The following is a 24629-nucleotide window of genomic DNA, read 5'->3' as shown; positions in this document are numbered from 1 at the left end:
AAGCCCATGCTTTGGACGATGATAGACGGGCACAAATCCTGAATGCGGTGAATGTCACATTACAAAAGCCCATAAACATTTCTGCTATCTTAGACCTCAAACCTAAAAAGACTGAAGTGCCAGAGGAATTTCTGGAACGTTTTAATGAAATCTACCGTGGGCAGTCAGGCGACTTGCAGTACCAAAATGGTCAGAGTTCCCTTCAATATTGTGCTATGTTAATGCATTGCCTAGCACCTTCCGTGGCTGCTGCCGTGAACTGTAATAACATGAATTAGTCAGAGAACGACCCTTCTCTGATGGCCAGGGCAGTCAGATTTTATTGGAAGGAGTGTGTAGGCCAGGAAGGAGGCTCAGTTACAAAGATTAAGACTGAGTATGTAATGAAAAAGGATGATCTGAGGCCCCAACCAGCGGCAGATACGGTGGCTGAGCAGCTGGAACCCCAATATTGTGACCTTGGGTGGGTGGATCAACATGGGGTAGGATATCAAACCCACCCAAATGGACCCTCAGCTCCTCTTTATGGCCCACCGTATGCACCAACAGCTTCACAACTCCCCTTTCCTGCACTTCTTTCCAAGAGCCGCTGCAGACTCGATGGGCCGAACGGCCTCCTTCTGCACTTGAAATTCTATCCCCATAACCCAATAACCCCACTCAACCAACACTAAGGGCAATTTAGCATGGCCAATCCACCTAACCTGCCCATCTTTGAACTTTGGGAGGAAACCGGATCACCCGGAGGAAACCCACTCACACACGGGGAGAATGTGCAGACTCCGCACAGACAGTGACCCAGCCGGGAATCGAACAGGGACCCTGGAACTGTGAAGCTGATGAATGTGATATAAAATAGTTAGTTTAAATATATTAGTTACAGTAATGTAGATGTGTAGGCCAGTCCAATTCTAGTGAGTCCACAGACAAAGGATTTCAGACAGCATGGCAAGGAAGGGGGGGAGGGGTATCTGGTGGAGGAAGAGAAAAGGATGCTAGGTAACAAGAGGCCCAGGGTTAAGGAATGAGAAGTGAGCCAATTAGGATGTATGGCCAGGTCAGGAGGTGTATAGGATGGCCTACGGGAATCGTGTATGTGAAACTTGATGCCATTTGAATGTATTTGTAGAGATACCTTTGTCTCCAATGACACTCGATGCGGGAAACCCAGGAGGCAGCTTCTGTTCTGGGTTCTTGTGAAGCGAGTTAGACTTGCAAGTTGGTTAAAAATAAATAATACTATGCCTAAAAATCCATCTCGAGTTTTATTGAGGGCAGACTGACGGGTATAGAATTCAATGTTTTGTCAAAGCAATTCCACTATGCTACCGTGCTGCCCTTACCTTGTCCTTATTACCCCACTGTGGGGTATTCCTGGAAGTTATTATATAAACTTTTCCCCTTCGCTCTGTTAAAGGAATTGGAAACATTGAAAAACTCCTGGTTCTATCTTTATCAAATGATATGACTGTGTTAATAAAACATAACCCATTCCAGTCAGTGGAGATGTGGTATTGGCACCAGTAAAACTCACACACCACAGCAGATGTTGTCTGTTTCCCTCAGAGAGAGTCAATTGAAGAGCTTCCCGATTTCGTTACTTTGAGCTTCACAGTGATGTGAAATGATAAATGTCCGGATCACACTGGAAGCAACACTTTGATACTAATTTACTGAAAAGAAAAGGCGGATGCACGGTGATAGCGACATGTTTACTTTTGGTGTGAGTGAGAATATAAATAGCAGAGGTTGGTTTATGGGTTATGGGCCCAGCACGCTTCCGCTGCGCCACTCCGCTCCTTAGGTCCGCCGTGTTCGCAATTACTGCTCTGAGGCAGCCAGATAACTTTTTTTTTAAACGAGAACCCAAGTGTTGTGAAGCTCACTTTGGCTGGACAATAACATGGAACTTCAGCACGGCTGTAACAGACAGAGGAAGACACACAGAAAAGCAGGAAGAGACTATCAGGACACACACACACAATGACACACAGAAGAGGTGCAGTGCAAACCAGCAAGATACTGAGATGGACAAACTGGTTATTTAGGAAAACAGGGTTTTCTGTTGTACAAAGATAGGCAATTAAATCTATTTCTGCTGAGTAACTGAGCTCTCTGCTGTGTAACTGTGCTCTCTGCTGAGTAACTGCGCTCTCTGCTGTATAATTGTGCTCTCTGCTGTGTAACCTTGCTCTCTGCTGAGTAACTGCGCTCTCTGCTGTATAATGGTGCTCTCTGCTGTGTAACTGAGCTCTCTACTCTGTAACTGTGCTCTCTGCTGTGTAACCGTGCTCCCTGCTGTGTAACTGAGCTCTCTGCTGAGTAACTGCGCTCTCTGCTGTATAATTGTGCTCTCTGCTGTGTAACTGAGCTTTCTGCTGTGTAACTGAGCTCCCTGCTGTATAACTGTGCTCTCTGCTGTGTAACTGTTTTCTCTGTCCTGGAACCGTGACTGTGCCGGTGACAGATCTTCACTGTGTTTGGGTCTAAACATTCCCTGTTGTGTAAATATGTTCCCAGTTGTGGAAATGTGATCCGTCTGAATCAGAACCTTTCTCCGCCATTACTGAGACGAAATTTCAATTCCAGATTTATCAAATCTTGTCATGAAAGATTAGTTCAGGCCTGTGGATTCCCAGTCCCGGGACAGAACTGTATTCCTGTTATCAAAACAGTTCGGTCAGCTCAACATTCTCAGATGGAAACGCCCAATATGGGACTGGAACCCAATAAGAAACAATATAGGGCTTGAATCCACGACCGTGGGATTAAATGTCCGATGCTCTGCCGACTGAGCTAACCGGGCTGCTGTCAAAAATATTATTAACCCTCTTCCTGAGGAGATTAGAATTTGCTAAGCAGCGAACCTTGTGTCAAACCGTTTACTAAAATTCCGATTAATTCTTCGGCCACAGTCGCTGGGAGCAGGGCTCGAACCTGCTGGGGAAGTCCAACACCTTAACCACTCGACCATCGCAGCTCGGTTCAATAGGTCATTCATTAAACATTATAAAACGTACAAAACATTATAAAACCGGCCAGGAATAACTCCACGAAGTTCTTGCATTCCTGCGATGAACGGTGCCCCGGTGTTTATGTGAGGAGCGGTTGAATCTACCTTACAATTGACCATTGGATTTGGAGAGAAGCCTTGAGAGACTCGAAACTCCCAGTTCCCGAAACGCACAATTCCACTGATTCAATTGTTTGCGGAAGAAAATCAGTTACATTGGAAATATCCTAGAAGTTCATTTTTGCTTTACATGGAACAGCACCGAACTTCCCAGTCCAGCTCCAAATTAAAGCAATTCAATCACAGAAACTGGCAGCACAGAAGGAGGCCTGTGCAGACCGAATGGTCACGTGATTACGTGTCCCGCATCTAAAATGATCAGGTGTTCTCCCCGGATCGCGCTCAGAGCACAAGCCTGGAGCAGCTGCTCAAACAGTAAATAAATTATTTTTTGTTACACGTCCTTGGTCGCCAGTCTTTGAGAGATCAGAATTTCTCCATGGTGTCAGGAGTGGGCAGTATGGCACAAGGGCTTCGCCACCTAAACCCGCTGCTGTCATAGAATCAGAGAATCCCTATTGTGCAAATGAAGACCATTCGGCACAACGAGTATGTACTGACCCTCCGAAAGCTCACTCACCTGCCCTCTACTGGAATATTGGGTCCGATGGAGCAACTCTGGCCCCCATTCCAACCCCTGAAATCCGTCCATCCCCTCTCATGAGTGGGTGCAGGATTGGAGGGTCAGTGCAGACTCGATGGGCCGAATAGCGTCCTTCTGCATTTTACTGGTTTCTACGGAAACAGATATGATCACAGTATTTATTCACATGGGATAAGCATTGGCTCGCACGTCACTGGCGGTGGCCGCGTGGCCTAATGGATAAGGCGTCTGACTTCGATGAATCTAATGATGATATCAGAAGATTGCAGGTTCGTGTCCTATCGCGGTCGTTTTATACAGAAATCCGGTGGAACTTGCTGACAGCCGAGTTTTCCCTCCTCAGCTCATAGTTCCACCTTTCCATCCAAGCATTGCAGGGCTTTTTATGGTATATAATTCCTTCTAACATTGTTTTCATTCAATTCGCTCTCATCCTAGTATTTTGTTTATCCCCTGATGAATCCACAGTATCTGTTTGACTTGGATCAAGTATAGAATAAAATATTATGTATCAATCGGTTCAATACAATTCTGTGGAGGAAATTCTAATGTCGTCACGAAGACAGACAGAGTGATTGAGTCATAGAAGTTGGCAGCATGGAAAAAGCCCTTCGGCCCAGCTTGTCAATGCCGCCCAGTTTCTTTCACTAAGCGAGACAAACTTGTCCGCATTTGGCCCATATCCCTCTATACCCACCCTGCCCATGTAACTGTCTAACTGATTTTTAAAAGACAAAATGATACCCGCCTCCACCACTGCCTCTGGCAGCCCGTTCCAGATGCTCCTCAGTACCTTATTTATGCTCCTAATTATTTCATAGACCTCTATGACATTACCCATACGCCTCCTACGCTCCAGGAAAAAAAGTCCCAGCCTATCCAGCCTCTACCTTTCACTCAGACCATCAAGTCCTGGTAGCACCCTTGTAAACCACTTCTGCACTCTTTCTAGTTTAACAGTATCCTTCGGAAAATAGGGTGACCAGAACTGAACACAATATTCCATGTGTGGTCTTACCAATGTCTTGTGCAACTTGAACAAGACGTCCCAACTCTTGTATTCAACATTTTGAGCTTAAAACCTCGCATTCCGAATGCCTTCTTCACCACCCTATCCACCTGCGACACTACCTTCAAGGAGCTGTGAACCTGTACTCCTAGATCTGTTTGTTCTGTAATTCTCCCCAACTCGCTACTAGTAACTGATTAGGTCAATCCCTGATTTGAGCTACCAAAATACATCACCTCACATTTATCCAAATTGAACTCCATCTGCCATTCATCGGCCCACTGGCCCAAGATGTTTAATAATGAGCTGAATCAACTGTTTTTTTGTTCAGAGGGATGAAAGATTATCTCACTGGATTGGGAATCCAGAGGCCTGAAATACCCTTTGGGACAGGGAATAAATCTCACCATTCAAATTCACTGATTCAATAGATTTTCAGAGGCGTTGAAAGGGTGGATGCTGAGAGGTTGTTTCTCCATGTGGGAGAGTCTAGGACCAGAGGGAATGATCTCAGAGTAAGGGGCCGCCCAATTAAATCAGAAATGATGAGTAATTTGTTCTCTCAGAGTATAGTGTATCTGTGGAAACATTGTTTCTAAGCGAATACTTGTCGAGGCTGGGGAAGTTAATATGCGCAAGATTAAATCAGTAAGGGAATCAAGGATTATGGGGATAAGGCGGGAAAGTGGGTTTGAAGATTATATCAGGTCAATCATAATCTCTTTGAATGGTGGAGCAGACAGGATGGGCCGAATGGGCCACTTCTGCTCCTCCGTCTTACAGTGTAATGAGGTCACCTGATGGACTTGTTTTTACGGCTGGGCGGCCGGTTCCGGAAAGACAAAATCTGCCAGCAGTGCCCCAGATGAAGCTGGCGTCTGTTTTGGAGCTTCTGAAGCCGCAAGTTTTCATGGTGCCAAACTCCTGCCCAAAGCTGGTGTCGTGATTTAAATCGATTATCAGACAGAGGATTAGGAATATCGGTATAGAGATTGGTGCAAGAAGATTCACTCCTCAGGCCTGTTGAACTCCGAATCTAAACTCCATCCTAGTTCCGGATACACTGAATGAATCATCAGGTCACCCTCAATAAGTGGCCCAACGCGGAGACGCAGGAAATTGATCATCGAGGAGGATGGATACAAACCCGCAGATGCAAAGCACAATGGATTAGCAGCGCATCACCGTCACCTCTCGGCCAACTCGCCAAATGACCTGACTTCACCAAACCACCTCATGGACCTTTAACATCTGCAACAACTAACGGAAGAAGGTTGTATTTGTCCATTGGTCCAGATGTGCAGCCAGTTGTGAAATGTTGGAAATATAGTCTCTGTCAGCAAATTACATTTCCAACATATCAGCTGAAGGATTGTTCTGAACGGACTGATGGGAAACACTTCAACACCATTGGAGTGGGCACGTGAGCAATAGGTCAGAAGGTGAGAGCATTGAGGGAGAACTCACAGACTGTATCAGAGAGAGACCTCTCCTGTGGAAATGTGTTCTCTGCTGTGTTACTGTGTTCTCTGCTGTGAAACTGTGCTCTCTGCTGTGGGACTGTGCTCTCTGCTGTGGGACTGTGTTCTCTGCTGTGGGACTGTGTTCTCTGCCGTGAACTGTGCGCTCTGCTGAGAAACTGCGATCTCTCCAGTGGAAATGTACTCTCTGCTGTGAAACTGCTCTCTGCTGAGGAAACGTGGATCAGATGTGACGCAGCTGAGGATGCTGAGTGATGTAACGTGGACATGGTGAAGTTACTGGCCAGAAATTTCCGAATTCTATTTTTGCTTTTAATGGACCGCTACAATCCACGTGTTTATTCTCGGACACAACAATGAATAAAAATGAATCAGTGCTGAGCAGATTCTAACATCCCACACCTCCAGTTTGTTCTTATTGAGAACCCCGTCCTCGATGGAAGCTTTTGCTCTCCGAATCAGACCACCGCCTCCTGGGAATACAGCAGCGATACCTCCAAGATCTGATCAGTAACAGAATCACAGAATAATACAGTGTCCCCTTGTGACTGAGGGGAACAGGTGCTCCCTATCCGCCCTGCCTATACCTATCATAATCTTGTACACCTCGATGAGATCACCCCTCAGTCATCTCTGTCCCTGCGTGAGAGAGAAAACAAGCCTATCCAACCTCTCTTCATATCCTAACTGTTCCATCCCAAGCAACATCCTGCTGAATCACCTCTGCACCCCATCCAGTGCAGTCACATATTTCCTATAATGTGGTGACCAGAATTGCACACGGTACTCCAGCTGTGGCCTCACCAACATTCTATGCAACTCCACCATGACCTCTCTGCTTTTGTAATCCATGCCCCGATTGATAAAGACAAATATCTCAAATGTCTTTTCCACCACCCTATTAACCTGCCCGTCTGCCTTCAGAGATCTATGGACAAACACTCCAAGGTCCCTTTGTTCCTCAGGACTTCCCAGTGTCAGGCCATTGACATTAATCCTATAATAATAATATTATATTCTTTATTGTCACAAGTAGGATTATATTAACACTGCAATGAAGTTACTGTGAAACCCCCCTACCAAATGATCACATCTAAGTTTTCAGCGTTAAATTCCATCAGCCACTTTTCTGCCCATTTGACCATCCCGTATGTATCTTCCTGTAACTCAAGACACTCAACCGCACTCTGAGCTTGAAACTCAGTGAAAGGATTTCACCCTCCTCTCGGAATCTGATCACCACCTCAATCCCAACATTCAGCTTGGGTGGGCAGACAAGACAACGTCCTTCCCGCAGCTCTCCCAGCACAGACTGGATAATATCCCAAACTCGTATCCTGCTAGTGTCACATTGCTCCACCACCTTGTTCTCTTCACAAAACGCCAGGAATCTCAGACCAATTCTTCAGACCTTTGATTCGCTCTTCAAACAACATCTTGTCCCTGATTAAGTTCATCCTGGGAAGAGGTGCTCGGTATTCCGAGTTTCTCTGCAGCATCCGGTTGCTGTTGATGAACCAAAAGAGGCCTCACGCCTGAAAGAAAGCCTCTCTCACAGCCCTGTGAGCATGTCTCCATTCGACGGTGCAGTCAATACCTGCAGGGTAGATAACAATGGAGAGAAGTGTGAGCAATTTCAGCGTCACAATTCTCTGGACACAGAGCATTCAAAATATTATATTATTGAAAATACTGAACTGATCCTCTGGGAGCAGGACTCAAGTCAAAGGGGAAAATCCAGTGGGTTTCTAGTGGAAAGATTTAACAACTGGATGATGGCAGCTGAAATCAGTACTTGCGTTACAATCTCTGTAGATATTCTACTGAATTTAAACCTGCAAAAGGCATTTTTTCCGACTAGAAATCCAACACATTTCCCCCTGTTGTGGAGGAAGTTCTCAATCGCACAGGTGGTCAAACGGAATAAGGCTGGGCTGGGATTTGAGTCCAGATTTTTCTTTAGGGAACAGACACTTTAACGGATTAAGCTACAGAGTCTGAGGATGTTCAGCTAATCACAAGGGAATGCTGGAAATACTTTACGGATCTGTAGTATCTGTGAAAAGAGAAATAGTTACCATTTCAGATCCTGACCTTTCATTGGAACGACCTGTTCCTCTCTCCACAGAAGCTGCCGGATCAACTGAATATTTCCAGCATTTTCTGTTTTTGTTTCAGATTTGCAGCATCCGCAGTATTTTGCTTTTGGGCCAAAGGACAATGAGTTGCCTTTCCTGCTCTGAGGGTTATTGAAGGTTTCTCTGGCTGTGATTATCGCTGATTCGGCAAAACATTTACAATCTATCATTAATTGACCGTGAGAATGGGCGGTGAGGGGATTCTGGAACCGCTGGAAGTCCATATGGTGTATGTACACACACAGTGCTGTTAGGGAGGGGTTCCAGGTTTGGATGGTGCCTCGCGGAGGAAAAGTCACTTTCAGGAGTGGGATTCGAGCCCTGGCCTCCAGAGGAGACTGCGACCTGAACTCGGCCATCCTGACGTATTTGAAAGGTTAGGTGCGTTTGGGCCGAAATCGGGTGCTCTTTCCGAGGGTCGGTACCGGTTCCATGGGCCGAATGGCCTCCTTCTGCACTGGAGGCAATCTATGATTACTTAAACAGGGTGAAAATGACAGCATCAGGACACAGGTACGAGTTAAGGTCTCAGGCCAGAGTAAGTGTCCTATGTAATGACACATAGAATGTACATTTATTGTGGACTGGTGCCATCTCCTGGCTGACCAGGAGCCGTGCGACACGGACACTTTCATTCAGGAGCATTTTAAATTGGAGTGAAATAACTTACGCAAAGTAAGTACTTGATACCAAACAGTTAATCAAACTGATCTAAAGAACCAAAAGGACACGTCTCCAGTCAGTGAGCGATGGTGGTATAGTTGTGAGCATAGTTGCCTTCCAAGCAGTTGACCCGGGTTTGATTCCCGGCCATCGCAATAATAAATTGGGAATTTTTGCGCCTCTTGCTGAGTTTCAAACTGAGGAAGAGAAAGTTTCTCACTCAGAATTTATACGCAAATACAGCGGGGAATGAAATAAGTACTTATCGTTTTTTAACGTGGTTTCAATGTCGACACTGTTTGACTTTCCCCCCGCCCCCCCCCCCCCCCGTCCCCGCGCCAGCCTTCAAACAAAAGTTAAAAATAACAGCATTTTTACTTCATCTTTGATGCACGATCAATTGCACAAATACTAAAGTTGTGGACAACTGTGGCTTTATTACAGTCAGATGCGAGGCCTCCTGCTGCATCTGGCGAAATGGCAGGGCACTGGAGGGCATGCATATTTATACAGTTCTCACTGGGCGGAGCCAGTCGGCAGGTCCTATCTTACATCTCCTATTACAGTGGATCACCACATTCACCCTCTGTTAAAAATGAGTCCGGCGGGGGTGACATGAAACTTTTTACAATTATTGGAATTATGTACAGTGGTAGGGAAAGAAAAGTCCATGTTGACGGTCCGGAGGCCGTCAAAGGTTCAGCCGGTCCGGTGCTTTGGTGCTTCGTTCGGATCGGCGTAATGGTGGCGACGAAGTCGGTGCTGGCGGAGGTAAAGGTGGCGCCGATGGCGGTGCTGATGCTGGCCAGTCATCGGGGAACTCCGGGAGCGTGCAGAAGTCCTCTTCGTCCTCTTGTGCGGAAAAGGTGAGGGGGTCTGGTGGGTCAATATTGGCGGCGCGGTGAGAGGTGGGGGGGGGGGGCGGGGAGGCGCATTGGTGGGGGGGGGGGGGTGTTGGGGTGGAACTTGACGGTGCCAGGTCCCTGAGTGAGACAGTATCTTGGCGGCCGTCGGGAAACTCAACGTCGGCATATTGAGGGTTGGCGTGAAGCAGGTGAACCCTGTCCACCAAGGGGTCCGCCTTGTGGAGTCGGAGGTGCCTACGGAGAAGGACCGGTCCTGGAGCAGCGAGCCAAGTAGGGTGCGACACACCAGATGTGGACTTCCTGGGGAAGGTAAAAACACGTTCATGGGGTGTGTTATTAGTGGTGGTGCACAATAGTGACCGGATGGAGTGCAGAGTGTCAAAGAGGACCTCCTGCCAGCGAGAGGCTGGGAGGTTCCTGGACCATAGGGCCAGCGGGACGGCCCTCAAACTGTCCCATTCACCCGTTCTACTTGCCCGTTTCCCCGGGGGTTGTAGCTGGTCATCCTACCGGAGGCTATACCCCTGCTGAGCAGGACGTGACGCAGCTCATCGCTCATGAATGAGGATCCCCTGTCACTGTGGATGTAGGCAGGGAAACCGAACAGCGAAGATGGTGCTGAGGGCCTTGATGACGGTGGCAGACGTCATATCGGGGCATGGGATGGTGAAGGGGAATCTGGAGTACGCATCGACCACACTGAGAATATGGTGTTATGGTCGGTGGAGGGGAGGGGCCCTTTGAAATCCACCCTGAGGCGTTCAAATGAGTGGGAAGCCTTCACCAGGCGTGCATGGTCTGGCCGGTAGAAGTGCAGCTTGCAATCCGCACAGACCTGGCAGACCCTGGTCACTGTCCTTACTTCCTCGACGGAGTAGGGCAGATTGTGAGCTTTGACCAGATGGTACAATCGGGTGACCTCCGGGTGACAAAGGCTGTTGTGTAGGGCCCAGAGTTGGTCCTCATGTGCGCTGGCACATGTACCTCGGGAGAGGGCGTCTGGAGGCTCGTTGAGTTTACCGGGGCGATACAAGATCTCGTAATTATAGGTGGAGAGCTCGATTCTCCACCGCAAGATTTTATCATTTTTGATCTTGCCCCGCTGTGTGTTATTGAACAATAAGGCTACCGACCGTTGGTCCGTAAGGAGAGTGAATCTCTTACCTGCCAGGTAATGCCTCCAATGCCGCTTCAAACAGCTTCAACGATAGCTTGAGCCTCCTTCTCGACGGATGAGTGTCGAATTTCAGAGACATGAAGGGTGCGGGGAAAGAATGCCACGGGTCTGCCTGCCTGGTTAAGGGTGGCAGCCAGGGCGACGTCTGAAGCGTCGCTTTCTACTTGGAAAAGCAGTGACTCATCCACTGCGCGCAACCCAGCCTTGGCGATGTCTGCTCTGATGCGGACGAAAGCATGTTGTGTCTCGGCCGCAACGGGGAATTGGATGGACTGAATGAGTGGGCGGGCCTTGTCGGCATAGTTTGGGACCCACTGAGCGTGGTAGGAAAAGAAGCCCTGGCAGTGTTTGAGGGCCTTGGGGAAGTTCCATGAAGGGGCGCATGCGCTCGGGGTCGGGTCAGAGAAGACCATTTTGGACTACATAGCCGAGAATGGCTAACCGGGTCATGCTGAACACACACTTCTCTTTGTTATAGGTCAGGTTGAGAAGGGTGGCAGTGCGGAGGAATTTATCGAGGTTGGCATCGTAGTCCTGCTGGTCATGGACGCAGATGGTGACATTTTATAAGTACGGAAAGGTGGCCCACAAACCGTACTGGTCGACCACTTGGTCCATCTCTTTTTGGAAGACCGAGATCCCATTTGTGATACTGAACCCTAAGGAAGTGGTTGAGGCGACTGTCCCCCTCGAGGGCAGTGTATGGCCGGTCCGACTTCCAGGTGGGGAGCTGTAGGAAGCAGCCATCCGGTGAAATGAAAAACACCAGCCTCCTCCGCAGCTCCGCATCTCCGGCAACCTTGGCGCCAATTGGAAAATCTTCAAGCAAAAGTTCCTCCTGTACATCGAGGCATCCGACCTCGAAGCAGCATCGGATGCCAGGAAGATCACATTATTTGTCTCCACCGCGGGGGACCATGTCATCCACATCTACAACTCCCTTACGTTCGCTGCCGGCGAAGACAAAACAAAATTCAAAACAGTCCTGCTGAAGTTTGACAGCCACTGCGACACTGAGGTGAATGAGAGCTTTGAATGGTACTTTTTCCAGCAGAGGCTTCAGGGTAAGAATGAACCTTTTCAGTCCTTCGTGACCCATCTCTGCATCCTAGCGCAGTCATGTAACTATGACTCGATGGTTGATTCCATGATCCGGGATCAGATCGTTTTCGGGGTCCACTCCGATTCCATTCGGCAGCAGCTCCTGAAAGTCAAACAGTTGACCCTCTCAGTTGCTATCGAGACATGCGTTATCCATGAGCATGCTAAGAATCGTTACTCCCACATCAGGGCGGCAGAAACTGCAAAACCGGCCTCCCACGAGGCGGAACGGGTGCAGGCCATTGTTCAAATGCAGGGCCTGAGCATCGAGGAGAGTGGTCACTTTGTGCGCTTTTCCCAGGTCCCTGCGCAGGTGCGCCATGACCGAGTGGACGGCGAGGCCGAAAACACGACTGCACAGGTGCGTACGTCGACCGACCGTACTGCGCATGCGCGATGGCGCACGGAATGCCCTGCCATCAGCGTCATGACATCTCCGAATTGTGGCTCCACCCACTTAAAGCGGAAATGTCCGGCAAAAGGACGCCGGTGTCTACAGTGTGGCAAGCTTGGCCACTATGCAGCCCTTTGCAGATCTGCTCCACCGCTCAGCAGCCAGCGATCCCAGCTGCGGCGCAGAAGTGTCCGCTCGATACAACAAGGCATGCCAGATTCCGATCCCGACAGCCCAACAGACCCTGATGCTGAGTGCGTCAGGTCCCCATACCGGGTGGACATCATAACTACACATGCGCTGCCTTCCACCACAACGAGAAACGCCTCTCGATCCTCAGTGTGGATCGACGGGTGGTGTGATGTCCACACAATTAATTAAATGAAAACGAAATGAAATGAAATGAGACAAGGCTTGCATCCGATTCAAACTTCACACCGGCGCATCAGCGAACCTCATCTCAAAATCCGGCCTCGACACCATGCGTGCCAGACCAAGCATTCTTCCACCGGCCTGCCAGTTCAATGACTACAATGGCAATGCCATAGCTGCCACTGGTTCCTGTCAACTAGGGGTATCCAACAAGGCGATCAAGGCAACACTGTGGTTTGAAATCGTCGGGCCTGACAGAGCGTCTCTGCTCGGTGCTCGAGCTCCTGAACCTGGTTCAGCGAGTCCACGCCACGTCATCATCACCGGCGACGGCCTCGCCAGCAAGTTACAAGCCTATTTATATTCTCACTCACACCAAACGGAAACAAGTCGCTATTTGTCAGCAGCACACCTGCCTTCTTCTTTATTAGTAGCAAAGTTTTGCTTTCTGTCTGATCCGCTCCTTGTTTTTCAGCTAACCACAGTACAGTCTGTGAACTTGTCTGTGAAAGCAGTACGGGAAGCAACTGTGGAGAGAGATTGCAGTCGCCAGAATGCAACTCTCCAAATGGACACATCACGCCGTTCAGATCTTAGACTTTCAATACCTTCGTCTGAGGAACAGGTGGAGCGGGAAATCGGACCTTGTTGATTAGAGCAAACTGATCAATGCAGCAATGAGAAGCTCCTGAACCACCAGCGGTTTGGACAAAGATGGCACTCAGATACAGGACTCTGGCTGGGGTTCAAAAGTAGGAAGAGCATATCTTGTTTGAAATGAAATAACGATGAAGATAGACTTTAAGTCGATTTGTGCACGGATCTTAGATTCGACGACGACGCATCAGGATGGCCGAGCGGTCTAAGGCGCTGCGTTCAAAACGCAGTCTTTTCTGGAGGCGTGGGTTCGAATCTCACTCCTGATGTTGCCTTTTACTCCACGAGGTTAAATTTCTCCAGCCAGATTTTCAACCTCAGGAAGATCCAATACCTCCCTATCAATGGAAAAGCGTTGGTCTCAGGACATGAGATTTCTGCTTAAATATGCACAGCAAACCCCACCGGCAAAAGCCCAGTTCATGACTGGATAATCTGCTTCAGTGACTCTGGTTGAGGAATTAATATTGATGCCAAGAGAAGGGTAAAATTCAACAAAGAACAAAGAACAAAGAAATGTACAGCACAGGAACAGGCCTTTCGGCCCTCCAAGCCCGTGCCGACCATGCTGCCCGACTAAACTACAATCTTCTACACTTCCTGGGTCCGTATCCTTCTATTCCCATCCTATTCATATATTTGTCAAGATGCCCCTTAAATGTCCCTATCGTCCCTGCTTCCACCACCTCCTCCGGTAGCGAGTTCCAGGCACCCACTACCCTCTGCGTAAAAAACTTGCCTCGTACATCTACTCTAAACCTTGCCTCTCTCACCGTAAACCTATGCCCCCTAGTAATTGACCCCTGTACCCTGGAGAAAAGCCTCTGACTATCCACTCTGTCTATGCCCCTCATAATTTTGTATACCTCTATCAGGTCGCCCCTCAACCTCCTTCGTTCCAGTGAGAACAAACCGAGTTTATTCAATCGCTCCTCATAGCTAATGCCCTCCATACCAGGCAACATTCTGGTAAACCTCTTCTGCATCCTCTCTAAAGCCTCCACATCCTTCTGGTAGTGTGGCGACCAGAATTGAACACTATACTCCAAGTGTGGCCTAACTAAGGTTCTATACAGCTGCAACATGACTTGCCAATTCTTATACTCAATGCCCCGGCCAATGAAGGCAAGCATGCCGTATGCCTTCTTGACTACCTTCTCCACCTGTGTTGCCCCTTTCAATGACCTGTGGACCTGTACTCCTAGATCTCTTTGACTTTCAATACTCTTGAGGGTTCTACCATTCACTGTATATTCCCTACCTGCATTAGACCTTCCAAAATGCATTACCTCACATTTGTCCGGATTAAACTCCATCTGCCATCTCTCCGCCCAAGTCTCCAGACAATCTAAATCCTGCTGTATCCTCAGACAGTCCTCATCGCTATCCGCAATTCCACCAACCTTTGTGTCGTCTGCAAACTTACTAATCAGACCAGTTACATTTTCCTCCAAATCATTTATATATACTACAAAGAGCAAAGGTGCCAGCAGTGATCCCTGTGGAACACCACTGGTCACAGCCCTCCAATTAGAAAAGAATCCCTCCATTGCTACTCTCTGCCTTCTGTGGCCTAGCCAGTTCTGTGTCCACCTTGCCAGCTCACCCCTGATCCCGTGTGACTTCACCTTTTGTACTAGTCTACCATGAGGGACCTTGTCAAAGGCCTTACTGAAGTCCATATAGACAACATCTACTGCCCTACCTGCATCAATCATCTTAGTGACCTCCTCGAAAAACTCTATCAAGTTAGTGAGACACGACCTCCCCTTCACAAAACCGTGCTGCCTCTCACTAATACGTCCATTTGCTTCCAAATGGGAGTAGATCCTGTCTCGAAGAATTCTCTCCAGTAATTTCCCTACCACTGAAGTAAGGCTCACCGGCCTGTAGTTCCCGGGATTATCCTTGCTACCCTTCTTAAACAGAGGAACAACATTGGCTATTCTCCTATCCTCCGGGAAATCCCCTGAAGACAGCGAGGATCCAAAGATTTCTGTCAAGGCCTCAGCAATTTCCTCTCCAGCCTCCTTCAGCATTCTGGGGTAGATCCCATCTAGCCCTGGGGACTTATCTACCTTAATATTTTTTAAGACACCCAACACCTCGTCTTTTTGGATCACAATGTGACCCAGGCTATCTACACCCCCTTCTCCAGACTCAACATCTACCAATTCCTTCTCTTTGGTGAATACTGATGCAAAGTATTCATTTAGTACCTCGCCCATTTCCTCTGGCTCCACAGATAGATTCCCTTGCCTATCCTTCAGTGGGCCAACCCTTTCCCTGTCTACCCTCTTGCTTTTTAAAAAGCCTTGGGATTTTCCTTAACCCTATTTGCCAATGACTTTTCGTGACCCCTTCTAGCCCTCCTGACTCCTTGCTTAAGTTCCTTCCTACTTTCCTTATATGCCACATAGAAGATAATTCGTCTTCTCTTGTAAATAGTCTGGCAGGTTGGATTGTTCACATCCGTCCAAGAGGGGAAGTTGGGGACTCGGTTTCTATTGTGATTCATTGCTCGATAAAGCTTTATTTCCTTATTGGCCCCCTGTGAGTCGATTCCTCGACCTCGACCGCGAATAGCTCAACCACGTGCGGAGTGGCGCAGCGGAAGCGTGGTGGGCCCATAGCCCAGCAGTCGATGGACCAAAACCATCGTCTGCTATTTGTATTCGCACTCACACCAAAAGCAAACAAGTCGCTATCACCCAGCAGCACATCTGCCTTTTTCTTTATTAGTATCAACATTTTCCTTTCAGTATGATCTGCTCCTTGACACCTGTTCTTCAGCTACCCACAGTATAGTCGAGGTGACTAAGTTGCCTTCTCCCAGAACTCCCTTCTGCCGCCTCTACTGGATGAACTTTCACCTGTTTGGACACTGGAGGGGTTCGTCGGCTGTGAAAGCAGCACCGGAAGCAGCTGTGGAGAGAGATTCCAGTCGCCATGATGCATCTCTCCAATTGGATACTTCACGTCGCTCAGATCTTCGTCTCTCAATACCTTCGTGTGAGGAACAGGTTATAATGAAAAAATATATCATTTGAACCATGAATGTGAACCTGGAAAAGACAGAGATTTGAAATGAAAGGGAAAGGTCCCACAAAGGGTTAACAGCCGCAGGTTGTTTAAAATACAGATAGCTTCGCAGGCGTTAGAGAAAACAGATATGGACAACTCAACATGGTTTTAAAGTTAAAAAGACATTCAATCAATTTAAAATCTTAAGTTATATAAACGGGAACAGTATTTCACACTTCCCGAGAAGTGCATTATTTTACTGAACAATTAAAAAAGGAACAACCAGGATCTTAGGTTTAAATTGGGGGAGAAGGTTAAGCGGGAAACCTTGCTGACGCCACTTAAATATGAGACAACTGCTTTCCAGCTACGAAACACATGAGGTGGCACGTTTATCCCATAATTTACACATTTTTGACGTTAAAAATCTTTTAGCAAATAATCAGGTCGTAGGGTATAGGTCCAAGCCAGATAAGGTTAGAAATATAGGGGGCGACCTGCCGTTGACACCAGCTGACCAGTGGAAGTGCAGAGGCGAACTGCTTCGTTGAACACGAGTTCATATCCAGTATTTAGACTGAGAAAAAACATCACTAAAGACAGATATCAAGAAAGTTGCTGACGCAGCAACAAATAAATATATTACCTGCCAAACAAAAGTATTACATGTCAAGCAGAATAAGCTAGTTCAACGACAGGGAGCTTGCAATAGCTACAGTCGGCAAGCAACAGCTACATTTCAATAAATGCCATGTAGAAACTAAGGCTGCGCAAAGGGCTATATAATACCTAATAATTCAGCAGCCAGCTCTCATAGCTGCCCTCGGTCATGGGAAGGACTGAACACGGAAGCCGAGCAGAACAGCGAATCCATCAGGAAAAAAACAAAAGTTACAGGAGAAAATTGTCAAGGCAGACTTGAAGGTCTAACAACTGACCAGGAAGATGCAAAGAAAAGATCTTATTACTTTTCTGTAAAAACAGTGATTACATCTTTTAATTTGAAATTAAAACGAACTTAAATTGATAACCTGAAAGAGTGCTTATTAGAAAGTTTACTTTACTCTACTTAGAAAAGCCGGACCCGTGAGTGAAGCACCTGAGTGGAAAGTAAACAGAATCTTCTCTGAAGACATGGGTTATGCCGTGGGATAACATGAAACACTGGTTTGACCCGAATAGCGCCCACCTAAGTCTGCATAGAAGTCAGGGAGTGAGAATCCCTGTTCATCATTTAGAATATCTTGACCCTTTTCTGGTACAGGGGGAATTCTAAGAATAGTGGTGAGGTTTTAACTTCATGGCGCGCAACGTGGAGGGCTAGAATATTAGAAGTTTCTGGGTAAAGCGATGCTAGAATATTAGAAGTTTCTAGTTAAGCAGGTGGAGGTTTGAATATTAGAAGTTTCTAACCTACACAGGGAATGGAATATTAGACGATTCTAGTTCCCAAATAATTGTTAGAATATTAGAAGTTTCTAACTGGCACAATCAACCGCGATAGAATGGCGGGGCAGACTCGATGGGTCTAATGGCTTAATTCTGCTCCTATATTTTATGAACTTATCTTTTGCGCGACTTCGTGAGTTGGAAACTGTTCCTTCTCCTCAGTTTGAAACTCACGAAGTCGCGCAAAAGATAAGTTCATAAAATATAGGAGCAGAATTAAGCCATTAGACCCATCGAGTCTGAGTTTCAAACTGAGGGGAAGGAACAGTTTCCAACTCAGAATTTATGCGCAATTAGGGCAGGGAGTGAAAAGTAACTTTCTCAGCTTTTTATTATTTGGCTTCACCATGGACAGCGTTCGTCTATTCACCGCCCGCCAAGCCCTTAATCAAAAGCTAAAAATCACAGCCTTTTTTCTATATCCTCATGAAGTGGACAAAACAGAGACACAACAGACACGTTACAGACAAGAATGGGATTTGAATCAACGTGTGCAGAGTACAATGGATTATTGTGCATCACCTTAACCATGTGGAACAACCCCTTTACTTCATGGAATTTTAATATCTGATCTTGTCACAGACAAGTAGCCGAAGCACCCCACCAATGTACAATCAGGAGGACGTTCATCCACGAGAGGTGGCAGAAGGTAATAATGGGAGAAGTGAACCCGGTAACCTCGACTGCACAGTTGGTAGCCGAAGAAGAATTGTGGCAATGTGGAGTTAAGCCCCAAACACGTCTGCCGCCGTTCGTGCCTCCGTTCGTCCCTCCTCTAACGTAACTCGATGCAAGTGGCCTGACAACTTGGAATAGTTTGTCACATCAGTGATTGCAGATCCATCGTGTAAAAATGAATTCCACTTCCGAGAAACAATGGGCGAAAAATCGACGAGGATGGGATTCGAACCCACGTGTGCAGAGCACAATGGATTAGCAGTCCATCGCCTTAACCACTCGGCCACCTCGTCGCACAACTTGGCGCGTCAATACGTCTTAATTCGTTTTGCATCCATGAACTGATGGCAATTATTTGCCTCTTTCTATTCAACCAGGTATTCGACGGGTGAAATGCAGTGGTGGTGGTATAGTGGTGAGCATCGCTGCTTTTGAAACCATTGACTCCGGTTCGATTCCCGGCCAGCGCAGTAATAGTTGAATCGGATTTTTTTGCGCGACATCCTGAGTTTCAAAGTGAGGAAGACTGGTCAACTGTTTCTCATTCAGAATTTATACGGATTATCTAAGTGAGGCGTTTAAGATGCGAAAAGGTGTAGATATTGTAGACATGGAGTTGATGTTACCTGTTGTGGGGTAGTCTAAAACGAGAGGTCATCATCTTAGAATATGAGGCTGCAAATTTAAAAAAGAAAAACGACTTCTCCCAAAGGGTTGTAATTCTGTGGAATTCACTTCCTCAGAGTGTGGTGGATGCAGGGACAGTGAGAAAGTTAAGGAGGATTTAGAGAGACTTTTATTGGTAATGAGTTGAAAGGTTCTGGAGAACGGGCAGGACGGTGGTGTTGAGGCCATTATGTTTGATCAGGCAAGATCACATGGAAGGTTTTACGCCCAAGTGGCTAAATTGCATATCCCAGCTCCAATGTTATGTGTTCTCGGGAGGAGGTGTTCTGGCTGATATCTCAATCCATCTCTTGTTCCGTAACATTTCAGGTAGCAGATGATGAACATTTCAGTCATGATCGAATGGCGGGCAGACTCGATGGGTCGAATGGCGTAATACTGCTCATCTATCTGATGAATCTATCGTTTGCGCGGCTTCATGGCTTTCAAACTGAGGGAAAGAAATAGTTTCCCACTCAGAATGTGTGCGCAATTATGGGGGGGAGTGAATTAAGTAACTTTCTCGTCATTTTCTAAAGTGGTTTCAATATGGAAAGTGTTCGATTATTCACAACTCCAAGCCCCAAACACTAAAAATCACAGCATTTTTCCATCACCCTCATGAAGTGGATCAAACAGAGACACAACAGATACGTTACAGACGAGGATTGGATTCGAACGCAAGTGCGCAGAGCACAAAGGTTTCTTGTGCACCCCCTTAACCACGTGGTACAACTCCTTTACTTCATGGAACTTTAATACCTGACCTTCTCACAGACAAGTGACCGAAGCAACCCTCCAGTACACAAACAGGAGGATGTTCATCCAGGAGAGGTGGCAGAAGGTAATTATGGGAGAAGTCAACCCGGTATCCTCGACTGTACTGTGGGTAGCCGAAGAAGAACTGGTGTCAAAGAGCGGTTAAGCCCCAAACACGTCTGCCTCCGTTCCACCGTCCTCTAACCCAACTCGATGCAATCTGGCCTGATAACTTGGAATAGATTGTCAGATCAGTGATTGCATATCCATCTTGGAAAAAGGAGGCCTACTTCCGAGAAAAGTGGATTTAAAATCAACGAGCATGGAACGCGAACACACGTGTGTAGGGCACAATGGATTGGTAGTCCATCGCCTTAACCACTCGGCCACTTCGTCCCACAAGTACGCATGGCAATATGCCTTAATTCGTTTTGCATCCATGAACTGATTGAATGTATCTGCCTCCTTCTATTCCACCTGGTGTTCAAAATTGGAAATGCAGCGACGGTGGGAGAGTGGTGAGCAAAGTTTTCTTCCAAGCAGTTGTCCCTGTTCGATTCCCGGCCATTGAATCGGATGTTATCGTGCAACATCGTGAGTTTCAAACTGAGGAAGACTGGCCAACAGTTTCACACTCAGAATGTATGCGTCATTATCTAATTGAGGTGTATCAGATGCCAAAAGGTATGGAAAAAGTTGACGTGGAGCTGTTGCTTCCTCTTGTGGGGCATTCTAAAAGAGGAGGTCATGATCTTAGAATAAGAGATTGCAATGTGAAAAAAGATTTGAGGGAAAACTACTTATTCCAAAGGGTTTATGATTCTGTGGAATTCGGTACCCCAGATTGCGTTGGATGCAGGGAGAGTGAGTAAATTTAAGGAGGTGGTAGAGAGAGTTTTATTGGTAAGGAGTTGAAGGGATACGGAGAACGGGAAGACGGTGGAGTTGAGGCCAGGATGGGATCAACCAACATCACATGGAAGGTGTTAGGCTCAGGAGGCTAAATTGCCTACTCCCGCTCCGAGATCATGCGTTCTAGGGAGAAGGTGTTCCTGCTGATATCGCAATCGACCTCTTCATCTGTAACATTGTAGGTCGCAGATGGGGAAGATATCAGCCACGATAGAATGGCTGGGCAGACTCGATGGGTCTAATGGCTGAAGTCTGCTTCTTTATTTTATGAACTTACCTTTTGCGCGACTTTGTGAGTTTCAAACTGAGACGAAGAAACAGTTTCCAACTCAGAATGTATGCGCAATTAAGTCAGGGAGTGAAATAAGTAACTTTCTCACCTTTTTATAATGTGGTTTCAACACAGACAGTGTTCGCCGAATTCACCACCCGCCAAGCCCGTGAACCAAAGCAAAAAATCACAGCATTTGTACTTCATGCTCATGAAGTGGACCAGAGACACAACAGACACATGACAGACGAGGATGGGATTTGAACCCACGTGTGCAGAGTACAATGGGTTATTGTGCGTCTCCTTAACCACATGATACAACTCATTTACTTCAATGGAATTTTTATATGCGATCTTATTACAGGCAAGTAGCCAAAGAACCCCTCCAGTCTACAAACAGGAGGAGGTTCATCCTGGAGAGGTGGCTGAAGAGAATTATGGGAAACGTCATCCCGGTAACCTCAACTGTACTGTGGGTCGCTGAAGAACTGGTGTCACGGTGCGGTTCCACTGACAACGTATCCACAGGCACATATAGTGACGAAGACTGACAGGTTCAGAATGTCTCTTACACTCTCACACATTACCTGAGAGTAACAGGAATCCCCCATTTACAAACGGGACCAGAGAAGTGCAGAGAGAATGCACCTCACTCCCACATACAACATGTTGACGGCTTCAACACAACCAAAATATAAGAATAGACCATCACCACATATTATCTTCTTCGAGATCCCGCCGTCCCAACTTTAATATAATAAAAACAATTTTTATCAGTTGTGTCTCACTCGAATCTGTGAACCTCTCTCTACCACAGTGTGTTGACATCTACTGGCCACGACACAGAACCGCAACAGAGCGGGGGAGATTCACATGAACTGTCGGTGATAGAATGTGACCGGGTGGACGGAGAGGTGTTAGATGTATGTAAAATTTAAACAATCGATATTCATGCATTTCCCAATGGAATTGGTGGAATTTGGAAGTGTTTATCTTGAGGATCAATTGAGCAGAGACTTTAAAGCATTTTATCTGTGCTTCCCTCTGTGTGAGCTTTGCAACGTTGTACTGTGTCATGCTGTCTCCTTCATTCCTGGGACGAGACTGCAAGAAGGATTCTGAAAGGTATTTGCTGCAAAACAAACAGGAACGTGAGTTATGTTTTCTTTTCGTGTCAGGGAGAATGTAAATAGCAGAGAATAGCCAGGATTCCCTGACGTCGGGCTAATGGCCCAGCACGCTTCCGCTGCGGCACTCTGCTCCTTAAACCAGGAGCTACAACATTACTGCCCTGCGGTAGCCACACAACTATTCACTTCCTCATTTTTTTGTTTCAACAAGAACAAACGTTTGAGCTCACTGATTCTGGTCAGCAAATTTCAGATAATTTACTTTCGTGCTGAATGGTTGTTCTGTGAAGGGGATGTGATTTATTATGTGACGTTGTTCTGATGAGAAAGTGGGGAATGACTGGAATCACCTTCATAGAATGAAGTTCGGGACGGCAGTTTCACCTCTCTGGGAACATTGATCACGCTCTTACTGATTTCTTCAAGCTTTGCTTCAAGTCCGACCCCAGAGCAAATCAACTACGAGCAAAGTGGCGCAGCGGACGTATGCTGGACCCCTAACACAGAAGTCGATGGATCGAAACCATTCTCTGCTATTAATATTCTCACTCACACCAAACGCAAACAAGTCGCTGTTTGTCAGCAGCACATCTACCTTTTTCTTTATCAGTATCAACGTTTAGCTTACAGTCTGATCCGCTCTTTGACACCTGTTCTTCAGCTACCCACAGTATAGTCGAGGTGACTAAGTTGACTTCTCCCAGAACACTCTTCTGGCGCCTCTCCTGGACGAACGTTCTCCTGTTTGGACACAGGAGGCATTCTTCGGCTACTTGTCGGTGAAAACAGCACCGGAAGCAGCTGTGGAGAGAGATTCCATTCGCCGGAATGCAACTCTCCAATTGGATACTTCACGTCGCTCAGGACTTAGGCTCTCAATATCTTCGAGTGAGGAACAGGTAGAGCGGGAATTCGGTCCTGGTTGATTGGAGCAAACTGATCAGTGCAGCAATGAGGAGCTCCTTAACCCCCAGCGGCTTGGACAAGGATGGCACTCAGATACAGGATTATGGCTGGTGTTCAAAAGTAGGATAAGCATATCTTGTTTGAAATGAAATGATGATGAACATAGAATTTGAGTCGATTTGTGCACGGATCTTAGTTTCGGCGACAACGCATCAGGGTGACCGAGCGGTCAAAGGCGCTGAAGTTCAGGTCGCAGTCTCTTATGGAAGCGTGGATACGAATCCCACTCCTGATATTGACCTTTCCCCCACGAGGTTAAATTTCTCCAAGGAGATTTTCAACCTCACGATTGTCCAATACCTTCCTTTCAATGGAAAAGCGTTGGTCTCAGGACATGAGATTCCTGCTCAGATACGCACAGCGAGACCACACAGGCAAAAGCGCAGTTAATGACTCGATAATCTGCTTCAGTGACTTTGGTTGAGGAATTAATATTGATCCCAGGACTCCGGGTAAAATTCGTCTTCTCTTGTAAATAGTCCGGCAGGTTCGATTGTTCACATCCGTCCGAGAGGGGAAGATGGGAACTTAGTTTCTCTTGTGATTTGTTGCTCGATAAAGCTTTATTTCCTTATGTGCCCCCTGTGAGGTATTACTGGATATCGTTATATACCTATATTGCCCCTTTGTGGGGTACTACTGGATATCGTATCCGGTCCAGCTTTGACAAAGTGTCATCTGGACTCGAAACGTTAACTCTTTTCTCTCCCTACAGATCTGGTCAGACCTGCTGAGACTTTAAAGCATTTTCTCTGTGGTTCCCTCTGTGTGAGCTTTACAATGTTGTAATGTGTCATGCTGTCTGCTTTATCCTGGGTTTAATGTCGGGATGAGACTGCAAGAAATTTTCTGATAGGTATTTGCTGCAAAGCAAACAGGAACGTGCGTTATGTTTACTTTTCGTGTCAGGGAGGATGTAAATAGCAGAGAATAGCCTCGATTCCTCGACCTCGGGCTAATGACCCAACACGCTTCCGCTGCGGCACTCTGCTCCTTAAACCAGGAGCTATAACATTACTGCCCTGCGGTAGCCACACTATTCACTTCCTCATTTTTTCTTTCAACAAGAACACATGTTTGAGCACACTGATTCTGGTTAGCATAGTTCAGATAATTTACTTTCGTGCTGAATGGTTGTTCTGTGAAGCTGGTGTGATTTCTTCTGTGACGTTGTTCTGATGGGAAAGTGGGGAGTGACTGGAATCACCTTTATAGAAGGAAGTTCGTGGCGGCAGTTTC

At 46.9% G+C, this 24629-nt stretch overlaps 2 non-coding genes across 2 annotated transcripts; one reads left to right on the top strand and one right to left on the bottom strand.

The window, feature by feature from the left end:
• The first annotated feature begins 13721 nt into the window (after positions 1-13721).
• trnal-caa (transfer RNA leucine (anticodon CAA)) lies at positions 13722-13804 on the top strand. Its single transcript has one exon. It is a non-coding gene; the product is annotated as a tRNA-Leu (tRNA).
• A 5093-nt stretch (positions 13805-18897) lies between these two features.
• On the bottom strand, positions 18898-18979 carry trnas-gcu (transfer RNA serine (anticodon GCU)). Its single transcript has one exon. It is a non-coding gene; the product is annotated as a tRNA-Ser (tRNA).
• Positions 18980-24629: the final 5650 nt, after the last annotated feature.

The sequence above is a fragment of the Scyliorhinus torazame genome, chromosome 24, assembly GCF_047496885.1.
Source record: "Scyliorhinus torazame isolate Kashiwa2021f chromosome 24, sScyTor2.1, whole genome shotgun sequence".
Lineage (NCBI taxonomy): Eukaryota > Metazoa > Chordata > Chondrichthyes > Carcharhiniformes > Scyliorhinidae > Scyliorhinus > Scyliorhinus torazame.
The sequence above is the reverse complement of the archived record's forward strand: the minus strand, read 5'-3'. Positions and strand labels throughout refer to the sequence as shown.